This window comes from Bufo bufo, chromosome 3, assembly GCF_905171765.1.
Source record: "Bufo bufo chromosome 3, aBufBuf1.1, whole genome shotgun sequence".
Taxonomy (NCBI): Eukaryota; Metazoa; Chordata; class Amphibia; order Anura; family Bufonidae; genus Bufo; species Bufo bufo.
The window spans coordinates 309,765,297-309,780,448 of NC_053391.1; positions in this window are offsets into that span (position 1 = coordinate 309,765,297).

Sequence of the window (15,152 nt, forward strand, 5' to 3'; positions counted from 1 at the left end):
GTATCAATTCTCCAATCCATTTGTCTTCCCTCAGTATATTCCAATGTCTACCCACTATTTTCCTGAACATATGTGTTTGAGAATTGAAGGGGATTATGATTGGTGGTATTTCTTTACTCCCATATTTATCCCCCTCCACTCCCTTTTTATCCCTATTACTATCCCCCAATAGTTGTGTTCTTTCCAACATCCTAATCTCCCCCTTCTGCACTATTAATTTATTCATTTCATAACCTTTATCCTCAAATTTATTCTGCAGTTTTTCGGCCTCCTTATCATATTCTATGACATCTGTGCAGTTTCTCCTTAGGCGCATAAATTAGCTTCTAGGGATGTTATCTAGCCACCGGGGGAGGTGGCAGCTAGTTCGTGATATATAACTGTTGGAATCCGTGGCATTTTCGTAGGTTTTTGTTACAATTTATGTGGAAAAGAATAAAATTTTAAGGTCCAGGAAATTAACTTCTTTAAAACTATACTTTGGGGTGAACTCCAAATAAAACTCATTTTTATTAATGTCCTCTAAAAACATATTTAAAGTTAGTTCACCACCCCTCCAAATAAACACCACATCATCAATAAAATGCCGCCAGAGGACGAGGCCCGCCCGGAGCTCCCCAATTGGGGTGGATAAATTCTTCTTCCCACCTTCCTACGTATAAATTTGCAAACCTCGTCCCCATCGCGGTCCCCCACGTCTGGAGGTAAAATTTGTCTTTAAATCTAAAAAAGTTTTTTTGTAAAATAAATAAAATACACTCCCCTATAAAATCTATCTGAATATTCGATAAATTTTCCTGCTGTTCTAGGAAGTGTTTGGCTGCTGCGCAGCCCTTTTCATTTTCAATGACCGTATATAGGGACTTAACATCAAGGGTCCCTATGATATCCCCTTCAATCCACGTAATGCCTTCCAGTATCTGCAATATGTGTTTAGTGTCCTTCAGATATGCATATAAGTTTTGAGCACATGGTTGCAGATACTGGTCAACATACCTGGATAGAGCGCTGGTTAGGCATTCTACCCCGGAGACTATGGGTCTCCCAGGTGGTTTATTTATGTCCTTATGGATTTTTGGATTTTGGTAGAATATAGCCATTTTAGGATGTTTGATGTTAATAAATGAACTTTCCTGCTTGTTTAGAATCCCCTCTTTGCATGCATTTTGGACTAGAAGTTGTAGTTCTTTCTTATACCTCTGTAACGTTTGCGTACACACACACACACACAGGGGGGAGGGAAGTGACCACTGCGCTCCTCTCTTACCCCTGGCCCTGCCTACTTGCCTTGCGAGTCCTAATGACAGGGGACAACTGGACGGCAATCCCTAACTTGGAATAAGTGCAGGGATGACAGACAGACAAACAACAGGACGTGAACGGACCGAGTCAATACCAGGAAAGCTACAAAGTACAAATGGAGCAAGCAGAGAATTGTCAGGAGAAGCCGGGGTCATAAATACCAGGAGAGACATGAAGTACCAAAGGAGTCAGCAGAGGATCGTCAGGAGGAGGCCGGGGTCAGAATACCAGGAGAGCAGCAAAGTACACAAGGAGCAGGCAGAGGATCGTCAGGAATTCAGCAGGAGGTAAGTACGCCAGGAAAGACAAAATCACAGGTGGAACCTAAATTAACAGGCAACCTGTGGGCCAGCAGGCTGCCTGTATTTATAGTGGGGAGTGAGGGTCATGTGACGTGGCTAGCGTCACATGACCGACAGACCAACCAGTCGAGCACCGAGTGATCAGCTCGGCGCTCAAGGCAGACTTAGGAGCAGGGAGCCACCCAGCTAGTAAAGCCGCCCTGGGAAGGAGGTAAAATACAGATCCTCGTTCCCGAAGCTAAGCAGCAGGTCTGCGGCTAATGGGGGACCGAGTGCACCTTCGGAACCCTGTTACAACCTCTCTGTCGGATCATCCCTTAAAACTTTATAGGTTTTACTATCATTTAATATTTTCAATGCCTCTTCTTCATAATCTTTTCTATCCAATATTATTATACCCCCGCTTATTTGCAGGGCGGATGATAATATTATTATTTTTCTGCATATTAAGCTTCCCTTTCCGCCTTGATCACATTACCCATATATTTCCTCCTCTTGTATTTATTCATTTTTGTGTTCATTTTTCTGATGTCCCTCGTGACCAGGTTCGAGAACATATTTAGGGGTACTGAGTATTCATTTATTGGGTCGAAGCGGGATTTCGCTTTTAAATCCGTGTGTTTAAAAGTTTCACCTTCATCTTTCCTTTCGCCTTCTACATTTTCCCTCTGCTTATTATTGGCTTTGTTTTTATTGTTATAATTTTTTTCCTTTTTTAGATGATATTTTATTAGGGCTAATCGGCTTGCAAATTTTCTCACCCCAATGAAGGCTTCAAATTTATTAAAGTATGTGGTTGGTGCAAACTTTTTAAGCCTTTTTTTTTAAATTTTTGTTTGTTGTATGTCAGGGTATGGTTACTTAAATTGTAGATTTTTTGGACATTATCCTCCTTATCCTCATTCTCCATTTCCTGTATATTACCGGTTTCAATTTTTTGTGATTATTTTTTCCGTAATTTCTTCTTTTGGGCGAGATATTACCTGGAATGTAATATGATCCCAAAGGGTTTAAAGATTGATAAAGTATTATCAGGAGATATGAGAGAATACGGTAATTTGGAAGAGTGGAAATTTATGCTACATGAATTCTCTAGCAAACTAATGGATTTCATCATTAGAAAAAGAAAACGGAGGTTATTGGATACAAATGATAAAATTAAACAACTTTTTGAAGAACTAAGAACGTGGAAGGATAACCCTGATATTGAAACATTAGTAGAGAGTATCAAATGTATATTGCATGCTAAGGAAGAGGAGATTAGGGATAAAAAATTGAAAAAATTTGGTCGAGACTCTATACCTGAATTAAACCCAAGGGAATCCATAAGTCAGGAAGATTACACCTTTGAAACCCTAGATGAGTACGTCACAATAAATAAAAAAGAACTAGACGACGTGTCGTCGTTATTCACAGTTCATGATGTGGAGGATGAAAGCATTTCACCAACAGCTTCCACAGCCATAGAAAGAAAGTTACAAATAGAGGTATCCAAAGACATGGATCCTGAACACATAGCTAGAGGGAATTTCCCCCTATGGAAAATAGATATAGTGTTCTGCAGGTTAATTTAAGGGAAATGATAAATGGCGGTGAAGAACACCAAACAGAAGGAGAGAAGAGGTTGGAAGATGGAGAAGGTGAAGAAAATAGACAGTATTTGAGCCACCTGAATCCGTAAAAAAAAAAATAGTGTTGTAGAAAGAGCAGTAAGACCAAAAGAACCTAGAGAGAGTATAAATAATAAAAATAAAGACAGAAAGAAGACAGCTATAAAGAAAACGGTAAAACAGGATTTTTTTCCAGGCATACAAAAAAGGCAATCCAAAAGAGGCTGTAGAGGCGGGCAACTCGTTCAAAAGAAGAAATTATGGAAAAAATCACGTAGAAAACGGTAATATACAGGAAATGGAGAATGAGGATAAGGAGGAAAAAATCTACAATTTAAGTAACCATACCCTGACATACAACGAACAATTTTTTTTTAAAAAAAGGCTTAAGGTTTGCACCAACCACATACTTTAATAAATTTGAAGCCTTCATTGGGGTGATTAGCCCTAATAAAATATCATCTAAAAAAGAAAAAAAAAAATAACAATAAAAACAAAGCCAATAATAAGCAGAGGGAAAATGTAGAAGAAATCGAAAGGAAAGATGAAGGTGAAACTTTTAAACACACGGATTTAAAAGCGAAATCCCGCTTCGACCCAATAAATGAATACTCAGTACCCCTAAATATGTTCTCGAACCTGGTCACGAGGGACATCACAAAAATGAATAAATACAAGAGGAGGAAATATATGGGTAATGTGAACAAGGCGGAAAGGGAAGCTATGATTAATATGCAGAAAAATTATAATATAATCATCCGCCCTGCAGATAAGGGGGGGGTATAATAATATTGGATAGAAAAGATTATGAAGAAGAGGCATTGAAAATATTAAATGATAGTAAAACCTATAAAGTTTTAAGGGATGATCCGACAGAGAGGTATAAGAAAGAACTACAACTTCTAGTCCAAAATGCATGCAAAGATCGGATTCTAAACAAGCAGGAAAGTTCATTTATTAACATCAAACATCCTAAAATGGCTATATATTTTACCAAAATCCATAAGGACATAAATAAACCACCTGGGAGACCCATAGTCTCCGGGGTAGAATGCCTAACCAGCGCTCTATCCAGGTATGTTGACCAGTATCTGCAACCATGTGCTCAAAACTTATATGCATATCTGAAGGAAACTAAACACATATTGCAGATACTGGAAGGCATTACGTGGATTGAAGGGGATATCATAGGGACCCTTGATGTTAAGTTCCTATATACGGTCATTGAAAATGAAAAAGGCTGCACAGCAGCCATACACTTCCTAGAACAGCAGGAAAATTTATCTAATATTCAGATAGATTTTATAGGGGAGTGTATTTTATTTATTTTACAAAAAACTTTTTTAGATTTAAAGACAAATTTTACCTCCAGACGTGGGGGACTGCGATGGGGACGAGGTTCGCACCGGGGTTCGCAAATTTATACGTAGGAAGGTGGGAAGAAGAATTTATCCACCCCAATGGGGAGCTCCGGGCGGGCCTTGTCCTCTGGCGGCATTTTATTGATGATGTGGTGTTTATTTGGAGGGGTGGTGAACTAACTTTAAATATGTTTTTAGAGGACATTAATAAAAATGAGTTTTATTTGGAGTTCACCCCAAAGTATAGTTTTAAAGAAGTTAATTTCCTGGACCTTAAAATTTTATTCTTTTCCACATAAATTGTAACAAAAACCTACGAAAATGCCACGGATTCCAACAGTTATATATCATGAACTAGCTGCCACCTCCCCCGGTGGCTAGATAACATCCCTAGAAGCTAATTTATGCGCCTAAGGAGAAACTGCACAGATGTCATAGAATATGATAAGGAGGCCGAAAAACTGCAGAATAAATTTGAGGATAAAGGTTATGAAATGAATAAATTAATAGTGCAGAAGGGGGAGATTAGGATGTTGGAAAGAACACAACTATTGGGGGATAGTAATAGGGATAAAAAGGGAGTGGAGGGGGATAAATATGGGAGTAAAGAAATACCACCAATCATAATCCCCTTCAATTCTCAAACACATATGTTCAGGAAAATAGTGGGTAGACATTGGAATATACTGAGGGAAGACAAATGGATTGGAGAATTGATACCAGAAGTACCAGCATTTGTATATAGGAAGGCAGCTAATATAGGAAATATAATTGCACCAACAAAAAAATGCGCAGCAATAACCAATAAGAAACTACTAAAGAACCCATTGACAGGCTTTTATCCTTGTAAAAAGTGTGCTGGATGCAGGCAGACACATAATAAAAAACGGACAGATATAGAAAATAAAAGTGGTACATATACATTTCAGATAAAAGACCATATATCCTGTAACACAAAAGGGGTCATCTATGCCATAGAATGCCCATGCCGGAAGATCTATATAGGCCGTACCAAAAGGTTATTGAAAAAGAGAATTGGTGAGCACCTATATAACATAAAAAAGAAAACTGACGATCATCCCCTATCCAGGCACTATAAAGAACGACATAGAGGTAAATTTGAAGGCTCCTCCTTTTACGGGGTTGAAATAATTAAGGCGGATATACGTGGAGGAGACTATCAAATATATGTCCAAAAAGGAGACACAGTGGATCTTCAACATGGATTCAATGGAACCAAGGGGGTTAAATAAAGAAATCGAGTTATTTGGTTTTGACTAAATATGTTACAGCAGGGTAAGGGTTAAACAGATAAGGACCGCAGCTGATAAAAGATAGACAAAGATGGCACCTAGAAGAATCCCTGACGAAGAGCACCGTAGTGCTAGAAATGCTTTGGATGAACTCCCTCTTTTTGGTGTCTGCGAGGAACTGTAGCTCTGGTGACGTCACCCGCTCATTCTTGTGAGCGCGAGCGAAATTCAAAAGCTGCGCCACCGGCCGGGGCGAGCTTTGAAAAAGACTTTTGAAAAAGACTTTAACAGAACTTTGTTTATCATCAGCGGAGAATCCCTGAAGCCCTCTGAATAAGAAAAATACTAAAAACCTAAAGCACTCCACAAGCGGATCCACTAAGAGCCGCGAGGAGGACTTATAAAGAAAACTAAGAAAATAAGGTAAAATGGGGGGGGGGAGGGGAGTGAGTCTTATCGGGCGAAAAATACTGTAAAAATAATTCATTGTGTAGCTGCTATGGTGATCTTCCACATTAAGAGCATAGCTTCTGTTCCTTAGTGAGCTCCCCATGTGCCTCCACTCTCAGTGCTGTGATTGACCATCTTCCCCCCTTGAGAACTGGCAGCCTGTCTACAGAATTCTCTCACCTCCCATTCCACAGAATGACGAAGACATGGTACTCCCTAATTTAACCTTTTGTTAAAATTCTGCACCATTTTCTATACTTCATAAGGTCAGCCAGCTTGTTTGCCAAATCTTTTGAGCTGTCCACACAGGTCTTGTCTATAAAACGGCTACTGATGGAGGGTCATGTGACCAGGCAAATCACCTCCATGTGATGTCTCCTCTGTTCAAATACACTGTACCAGCCATCTACACTTGCACAATGGAGGAGACATCAAATGCCTCCATTTTATGGACAGAACCTCTGTGAGGACAGCACAAAAGACTAACAAGGGGGCATGCCTTATGAAATACAGAAAATGGAGCAGAATTTCAAAAACTGTTATATTAGTACGGACAATAAAGTCATCTTAGATACACATTGGTCACAAGTAGCCAGAGAGAGGCCAACCCCTTTAAAGACATAAACTGTAAGATTTTACACTAAGACAGTGGTGCTGTTCTCAATGTAGGCCAGGGATTTAAAGGTGTTCTTTGGCCTAGGGGGCTAACAACCTCAATGGTCCTAACATGTGATCCCTGAAAAAAACTGTCAGCAGTTCCTCTGTGCCCAGGCAGCTGTTCTGTCCTCCACTGCTTCTGGTCCCATGCCCATGAAGTGGCTTGGTCCCCTGATAATTGCAACCAATCACAGGCCTCAGTGGTCACCACTGCTTGAATGATATGTCACTAAACCTAAAAGGATTTTGCATTTTTCCATCACATTATACACTGCTTGTTTCCATGGTTACGACCACCCTGAAAGCAATCCAGCATTGGTGGCTGTGCATACACACTATAGAAAAAAGCACTGTCCTCTCTGGTGGCCGGGACCATAGGAGTGCACATAGGCCAGGGCTTTTTCCTATAGTGCGCAAGCACTGCCACCAATGCCGGATTAAAGGGTGGTCGTAACCATGGAAACGCGAAGTGTATAATGAGATTGAAAAATGAGTCTAGCCAAAAAAGAAAGCAATATGGACAATCGCAATACATTAGTAAGTGGCTTGCATTAACTTTTGCTACATGATAAATGCCATTTGCTAAAATGAGACAACCCCTTTAATTTGAAAAGGGGTTTTGTAGTTGTGTTCTTTTTCTTTAAAACCTTTAAGGACCTGTCACCTCTCTTGACTTTGTTTTAGTAGACACTTGCATTCCCCTGCTAGAAGTTTATAGATAAAGGTACAGATGGGCCGTACCAGTTTGGGGGTAGGTGGCATTGATTGACAATGACAGACTGAGCAGGGACACCCCCCCCCCATCTGGTAACACCCATCTGTACCTTTATCCATATACTTATAGCAAGAATAGAAGTATAATGGCAAACATAAAGTCATAAGAATAAATATTGCAGAATTGTCACTTCATGTGCAAAACTATTATTTACTAAAACAGACATATCTGGAGTGGTAACAGATCCCCTTTAATCTTGTAGTAAAATGTGATTTTTCTAAAGAATCACTTTGTGTTATAAAGGTGCTGTAAACGACTGGGTAAGATTATTGGTTATCTGCTTTTAGGATACATAGGGTTTCAGGGTACATTAACTTCTTAATGACCAGGCCTGAAAAAGTCTTAAAGGGTTTCTATCAATTGGTATCACATATTTAGGTGTCAGACACTAGCGATCCGCTAGTGTCTGCTCTAACAAACCATCCTAATATGATAGGTTTTGGGGCAGCCGTTTTGCTAAAATAACAATTTATATCTATATGCTAATGAGCCTCTAGGTGCTATGGGGGCGTCATTAGCACCTAGAGGCTCCGTCTACCTTCCTAAACTGTCGCCGCCCAGCGCGTCCCTCCAGCCCGCCCATCTCCTCCTGAATGCGATCCTCTCCGTGCGCGTCTCTGTTCTGCGCATGCGCAGTGAATGTCTGACCGCTTCCCTGCTCAGACATCTCCACTGCGCCTGTTCCTCGGAGCACTATGATGTCATCGGCGCAGGCGCAGTGGAAATGTCTGAGCAGGGAAGCAGTCAGACATTCACTGCGCATGCGCAGAACAGAGACGCGCACGGAGAGGATCGCATTCAGCAGGAGATGGGCGGGCTGGAGGGATGCGCTGGGCGGCGACAGTTTAGGAAGGTAGACGGAGCCTCTAGGTGCTAATGACGCCCCCATAGCACCTAGAGGCTCATTAGCATATAGATATAAATTGTTATTTTAGCAAAACGGCTGCCCCAAAACCTATCATATTAGGATGGTTTGTTAGAGCAGACACTAGCGGATCGCTAGTGTCTGACACCTAAATATGTGATATGAAGTGATAGAAACCCTTTAAATGGTTTCTCTGGGAATACTAGGACAGATTTTATTTATTTATCACAGTTTTAATATTGGACAAATGTATTATTTTGGAGCACAGACCTTTTTGTAAATTTGGAGTATCTTAAATTCTGCACCAGATTTACACTAAAATTCTGTCTGTGTGTACCAAAAATGAACAGGCCAACTGGATGGACACGTCTTTTTTTCAGCCTTATAAACTATGTTAGTAAAATGTGTCGTGCCTCAGAATTCTGTCTGTGAGCAAAAAAACTGTCTAGTCTAAGTTTACACCACCTATAAGTTGCTATAATTTTGCACCAAGAGCGTTCTACTTTTCAGGCCACTGCAGAACCCTTCCTGCCACTGCAGCCAGGAGGTTTTCTTGCCTGTGTGCAGCATGTGGCCACTGTAGCCAATCACTGGCCTCAATGGTATACGGCACAAGGCCAGTGACTTGATACAAAGTCACCAGAGAGGTTTTGAATCACTAAGTATAACTTATTATTAAACCTTTACTTTAAACCTTAAAGACTTTCCTTGGTTCAGACGTTAAAGGGAATGTGTCACCCTGATTTTGGACCATTATCTATAGCAGGGATCATCAACCTCTGGCACTCCAGCTGTTCAGAAACTGCAACTCCCAGAATGCTTCATTCACTTCTGTGGGGCTTAGAAGAACAGCCGTGTATGTTGGTATGTTGGGAGTTGTAGTTTCACAGCAGTTAGAGTGCCAAAGGTTGCTGACCCCTGATCTATAGTAATACATGAGTAGTACTGCAGATGTGGAGTCCAGATCACTATTTTTTTATTTTCCTGTTGTCCCCTATTCCCCGGCGGTCAGAGCTGCATTGACATACATTGTCAGGACTGCCGTGCTTGTGCACATGAGTCCTCTTCTTTATGTTAAATAGTTGATACGGTTGAAAAAAGACATAAGTCTATCCAGTTAGAACTGCACAGCAGTCCAGAGTGTTTTTCAGTACAGCTTTCAGTGCTGACAGCGGGGAAACCTGGGGCAGTAGGAAAATAAAAATAGTGATCCGGACTCCTTAGCTGCAATAGTGTGAAAGTATTACTGTATATGTATACAGTGGGGAAAATAGGTATTTGATACACTGGCGATTTTGCAAGTTTTTCCACCTACAAAGAATGGAGAGGTCTGTAATTTTTATCATATGTACACTTCAACTGTAAGGCTTCCTGCACACAAACGTTTGCGCCCCGTGGTCGTGCTGTGGGCCGCAATGCACGAACACCATCCCTGGGGAAGCCACAGCGGATTGCGGACCCATTGACTTTAATGTGTCCACGATCCGGCCGTTCCGCAATTATGATTTTTAAATAATTAATTTGCATTTTATTGCATGAAATAAGTATTTGATACAATAGAAAAACAGAACTTAATATTTGGTACAGAACCTTTGTTTTCAATTACAGAGGTCAGTCATTTCCTGTAGATCTTCACCAAGTTTGCACACACTGCAGCAGGGATTTTGTCCAACTCCTCCATACAGATCTTCTCCAGATCTTTCAGGTTTCGGGGCTGTCGCTGGGCTACAATTGAGTTTCAGCTCCCTCCAAAGATTTTTGATTGGGTTCAGGTCTGGAGGCTGGCTAGGTGACTCTAGGACCTTGAAATGCTTCTTACAGAGCCACTCCTTAGTTGCCCTGGCTATGTCATGTCATTGTCATGCTGGAAGACCCAGCCACAACCCATCTTCAATGCTCTTACTGAGTGAAGGAGGTTGTTGGCAAAATCTCGCGATACATGGCTCCATCCATCCTCCCTTCATATGGTGCACCCGCAAAGTATATTTCCACCCCGATGCTTTACGGTTGGGACTGTGTTCTTGGAATTGTACTCCTTCCAAACATGGTGAGTGGAGTTGATACCAAAAAGTTCTATTTTGGTCTCATCTGACCACATGACCTCCTCCCATGCCTCCTCTGGATCATCCAGATCAGGCATCCTCAAACTGAAGCCCTCCAGCTGTTGTAAAACTACAATTCCCACAATGCCCTGCTGTAGGCTGATACCTGTAGGCTGTTCGGGCATGCTGGAAGTTGTAGTTTTTCAACAGCTGGAGGGCCGCAGTTTGAGGATGCCTGATCCAGATGGTCATTTGCGAACTTCAAACGGGCCTGGAAATGTGCTTGCATGAGCAGGGGAACCTTGCGTGCCCTGCAGGATTTTAATCCATGACAGCGTAGTAAAAAAAATATATATATATAACTTTTTTGTAGTTATGTGTACAGAACTACGTGAGGACTAATTTTTTGCAGGGCGATCTGCACTTTTCAGTGATACCATTTTGAAGTGTGTATGACTACCTTTTGACAAAAAATTGAGAATCTGCTTTTTTTCCCCCCATTACGCCATTATATTTTCATAGTATGGGCGTTTTCATACGCGGTGATGCTAATGATCTTTTTACTTTTTTTTTTTAAGTCACCCTGGGTGACTATAGCTGGTAGTCATTAGATTGCTCATTATGTTCTGTGATGGCAAAATAGGCATAGAACACGTCATTTCAAATATACCAATACAGTGCTGCCACCTGCTAGTCTGTATTGGTATATTTTATTAATAGCTGTGTTAGCCTGCTTGAGGCTTCCGGCTATTACTATAATGTAACATCTTCCCCGATCTTAGCCGGGGAAAGCTGTTACGGGAGTGCTCGGCTCCTGCTTCAGGACCGCTCAGATGCCACAGCATCTGATGTGTATGCGATAAGCCTTATGGTTTGTGTTTGGCTTATGTTTGAAATAGCAGAAACCTGGCGACTATGGCTCCTGCGTGAGTGGGCGCCATCTTTAAAATGCTGACTTCTGCGGTACATGTATGGTGGAGGTCACAAAGGGGTTAATTAATCAGGACTTTTTTTTATACTAATTATTTAAAATTACACTGTGCTGTCTCTACAAGTGAGATTAAGTGCAGGTAATTTAGAAGCGGAAGCAGAGCTGCTGGGAGCCGGACCCTGCCAACCTATTCTGGGGATATGTCCTCAATATTGTAGCGCTACACAACCTACTTAATCTATGTATGCAGCAGGATTGTCATGAACACTATGGCCTCACGGATGTGATATTGCTGGCCAGTTTCGAGGATAGGCCATCAATGAATGTGCTAGCTAAAATAAATGTGTTTTTTTTTTACAGCTTTCCTGAAGAATTTCTAGACTTTGGGATGCCAGTAGAGGCTTTTGACTGCCTTCTGGACATTGTTTCAGAAAATGGATGGTTTAGACAACCGGTTCTGCTGGAATAATGTCAGGGTGCTGAGCATACTGGAGAAGATAGAGGGCCCAAACACCCTGACTACTTTGAAATCTGGCTTAAAGACATTGACTCTACACATTTAGTGCCCTTAGTTGGAGTAGAGAGGGTGCACAGGGTGCCAATTCGCCCCCTTACCCACCAGGTACTCCCCTCGATCAGCCTTATTGGTCACGGTTATCTACCTTCCCCTCGGCAGCCCTTTGGTGACTCCCTGGGAAACATCTAGCTCTTTTATTACTATGTACAGTAATTATTTCTCTATTGGAGAAAAGGCTAATATATTGTCCTGGAGCGTGCGTGGTATGGGGGGATGCAAATGAAAGATATGCGATTTTTAGCTATATTCAGCAATTTCATCTGGCAATTATTGCTCGGCAAAAAATGCATCGTACTAAATATACCAACCCCCTGATTCATAGGGCCTGGGTTGGGCATGGCTTATACGCTACCTATACCACGCACTCCAGAGGGATAAGCATTTTAATTCATAGAGGTATTCCCATCTCATGTGCTAAGGCCATTATTGATGTGGAGAGCAGATATGTTTGTTGTCGCATGTACAACATTGACAGCTTGCTGATTGCACTGCATATCCCCCCTTTTCTCTTCTAGAGACATATGGGAAATGTAAAGTAATAGCGATACCTCATATAATAGTTATCTGTTTTAAAAGCAGAGAAATAGAAATTTTGGATTTTTTTTTTTTAACCCCTTAAGGACGCAGGGCGTATCGGTACGCCCTATTTCCCGAGTCCTTAAGGACTCAGGGCGTACCGGTACGTCCTAGCTTGAACTCAGTATTCCGGCGCCCGAGGGGTTAAACGGAACGGGATTTCGGCTGAAATCCTTCAGCCGGCATCCTGTGACAACGCCAGGGGGGGTCATGTGACCCCCCCGTGTCGGCGATCGCAGCAAACCGCAGGTCAATTCAGACCTGCGGTTTGCTGCGCTTTTTGCAGTTTCTGATGCCCGCGGTCCCTGACCGCGGGGATCAGAAACTTTTGAGTGCCTATAATCAATATTTTTCACCCCCCCCTGCACCCCTGCACGATTTTATGCCGGTGGGTGGTGCGGGGGGGGGTGTCGCATGCGGTGCGGGAGGCGGGCGGTGCGGCAGGCGGGATCGCGATCCCCCGCCCGCCTCCCCATGAATGATCGTTGGCTTCTAGTGGTTATACCAGGGTGCCAGCACATTGCTGGCACCCTGGTATAAACGGCTGACATCTGTGAAGATGTCAGCCGTTTAACCCTTTCCATACCGCGGTCCGTACGGACCGCTGTATGGAAAAAGTTAACTGTCGTCGGTCAGGGAGCTCCCTCCCTCTCCATCGGGGGGCTGCTGTGCCTTTGCAGCCCCCCGATGGAGAGGTAGAGAGCCCCCCTTAGCCCCGTGCTTACCCTTCCCCGTCTGCGAAGTTCTGAGCAGACGGGGAAGGTTCCCATGGCAACAGGACGCCTGCTCAGGCGTCCTGCTGTCCATGGTGCTGAACAGATCTATGCTGAAAGCATAGATCTGTTCAGTGTAAGTAAAATACAGTATAGAACAATATATATTGTACTGTATTATACAGACATCAGACCCACTGGATCTTCCAGAACCAAGTGGGTCTGGGTCAAAAAAAAAGTTTAAAAAAGTGAAAAAAGTTAAGATAAAAAAAAAAACATTCATCACTGAATAAAAATTAAAAAAAATAAAATACACTACACATATTAGGTATCGCCGCGTCCGTAACGACCTGATCTATAAAACGGTCATGTTACTTTCCCCGCACGGTGAACACCATAAAAATAAAAAAATAAAAACTATGAGAAAATTGAAATTTTGCCCACCTTACTTCCCAAAAAAGGTAATAAAAGTGATCAAAAAAGTCACATGTACGCCAAAATAGTACCAATCAAACCGTCATCTCATCCCGCAAAAATCATACCTTACCCAAGATAATCGCCCAAAAACTGAAAAAACTATGGCTCTCAGACTAAAGAAACACTAAAACATGATTTTTTTTGTTTCAAAAATGAAATCATTGTGTAAAACTTACATAAATAAAAATAAAGTATACATATTAGGTATCGCCGCGTCCGTATCGACCGGCTCTATAAGAATATCACATGATCTAACCCCTCAGGTGACCACCGTAAAAAATAAAAACGGTGTAAAAAAAGCCATTTTTTGTCATCTTACGTCACAAAAAGTGTAATAACAAGCGATCAAAAAGTCATATGCACCCCAAAATAGTGCCAATTAAACCGTCATCTCATCCCGCAAAAAATGAGACCCTACTCAAGATAATCGCCCAAAAACTGAAAAAACTATGGCTCTTAGACTATGGAGACACTAAAACTTTTTTTGGTTTTAAAAATGAAGTTATTGTATAAAACTTACATAAATAAAAAAAAGGTATACATATTAGGTATCACCGCGTCCGTGACAACCTGCTCTATAAAATTACCACATGATCTAACCTGTCAGATGAATGTTGTAAATAACAAAAAAAAAAAAAACGTGCCAAAAAAGCTATTTTTTGTTACCTTGCCGCACAAAAAGTGTAATATAGAGCAACCAAAAATCATATGTACCCTAAACTAGTACCAACAAAGCTGCCACCTTATTCCGTACTTTCTAAAATGGGGTCACTTTTTTGGAGTTTCTACTCTAGGGGTGCATCAGGGGGGCTTCAAATGGGACATGAACCAGTCCAGCAAAATCTGCCTTCCAAAAACCGTATGGCATTCCTTTCCTTCTGCGCCCTGCCGTGTGCCCGTACAGCGGTTTACGACCACATATGGGGTGTTTCTGTAAACTACAGAATAAGGGCCATAAATAATGATTTTTTTTTGGCTGTTAACCCTTGCTTTGTTACTGGAAAAAAAATATTAAAATGGAAAATCTGCCAAAAAAGTGAAATTTTGAAATTGTATCTCTATTTTCCATTAAATCTTGTGCAACACCTAAAGGGTTAACAAAGTTTGTAAAATCAGTTTTGAATACCTTGAGGGGTGTAGTTTCTTAGATGGGGTCACTTTTATGGAGTTTCTACTCTAGGGGTGCATCAGGGGGGCTTCAAATGGGACATGGTGTCAAAAAAACAGTCCAGCAAAATCTGGCTTCCAAAAACCATACGGC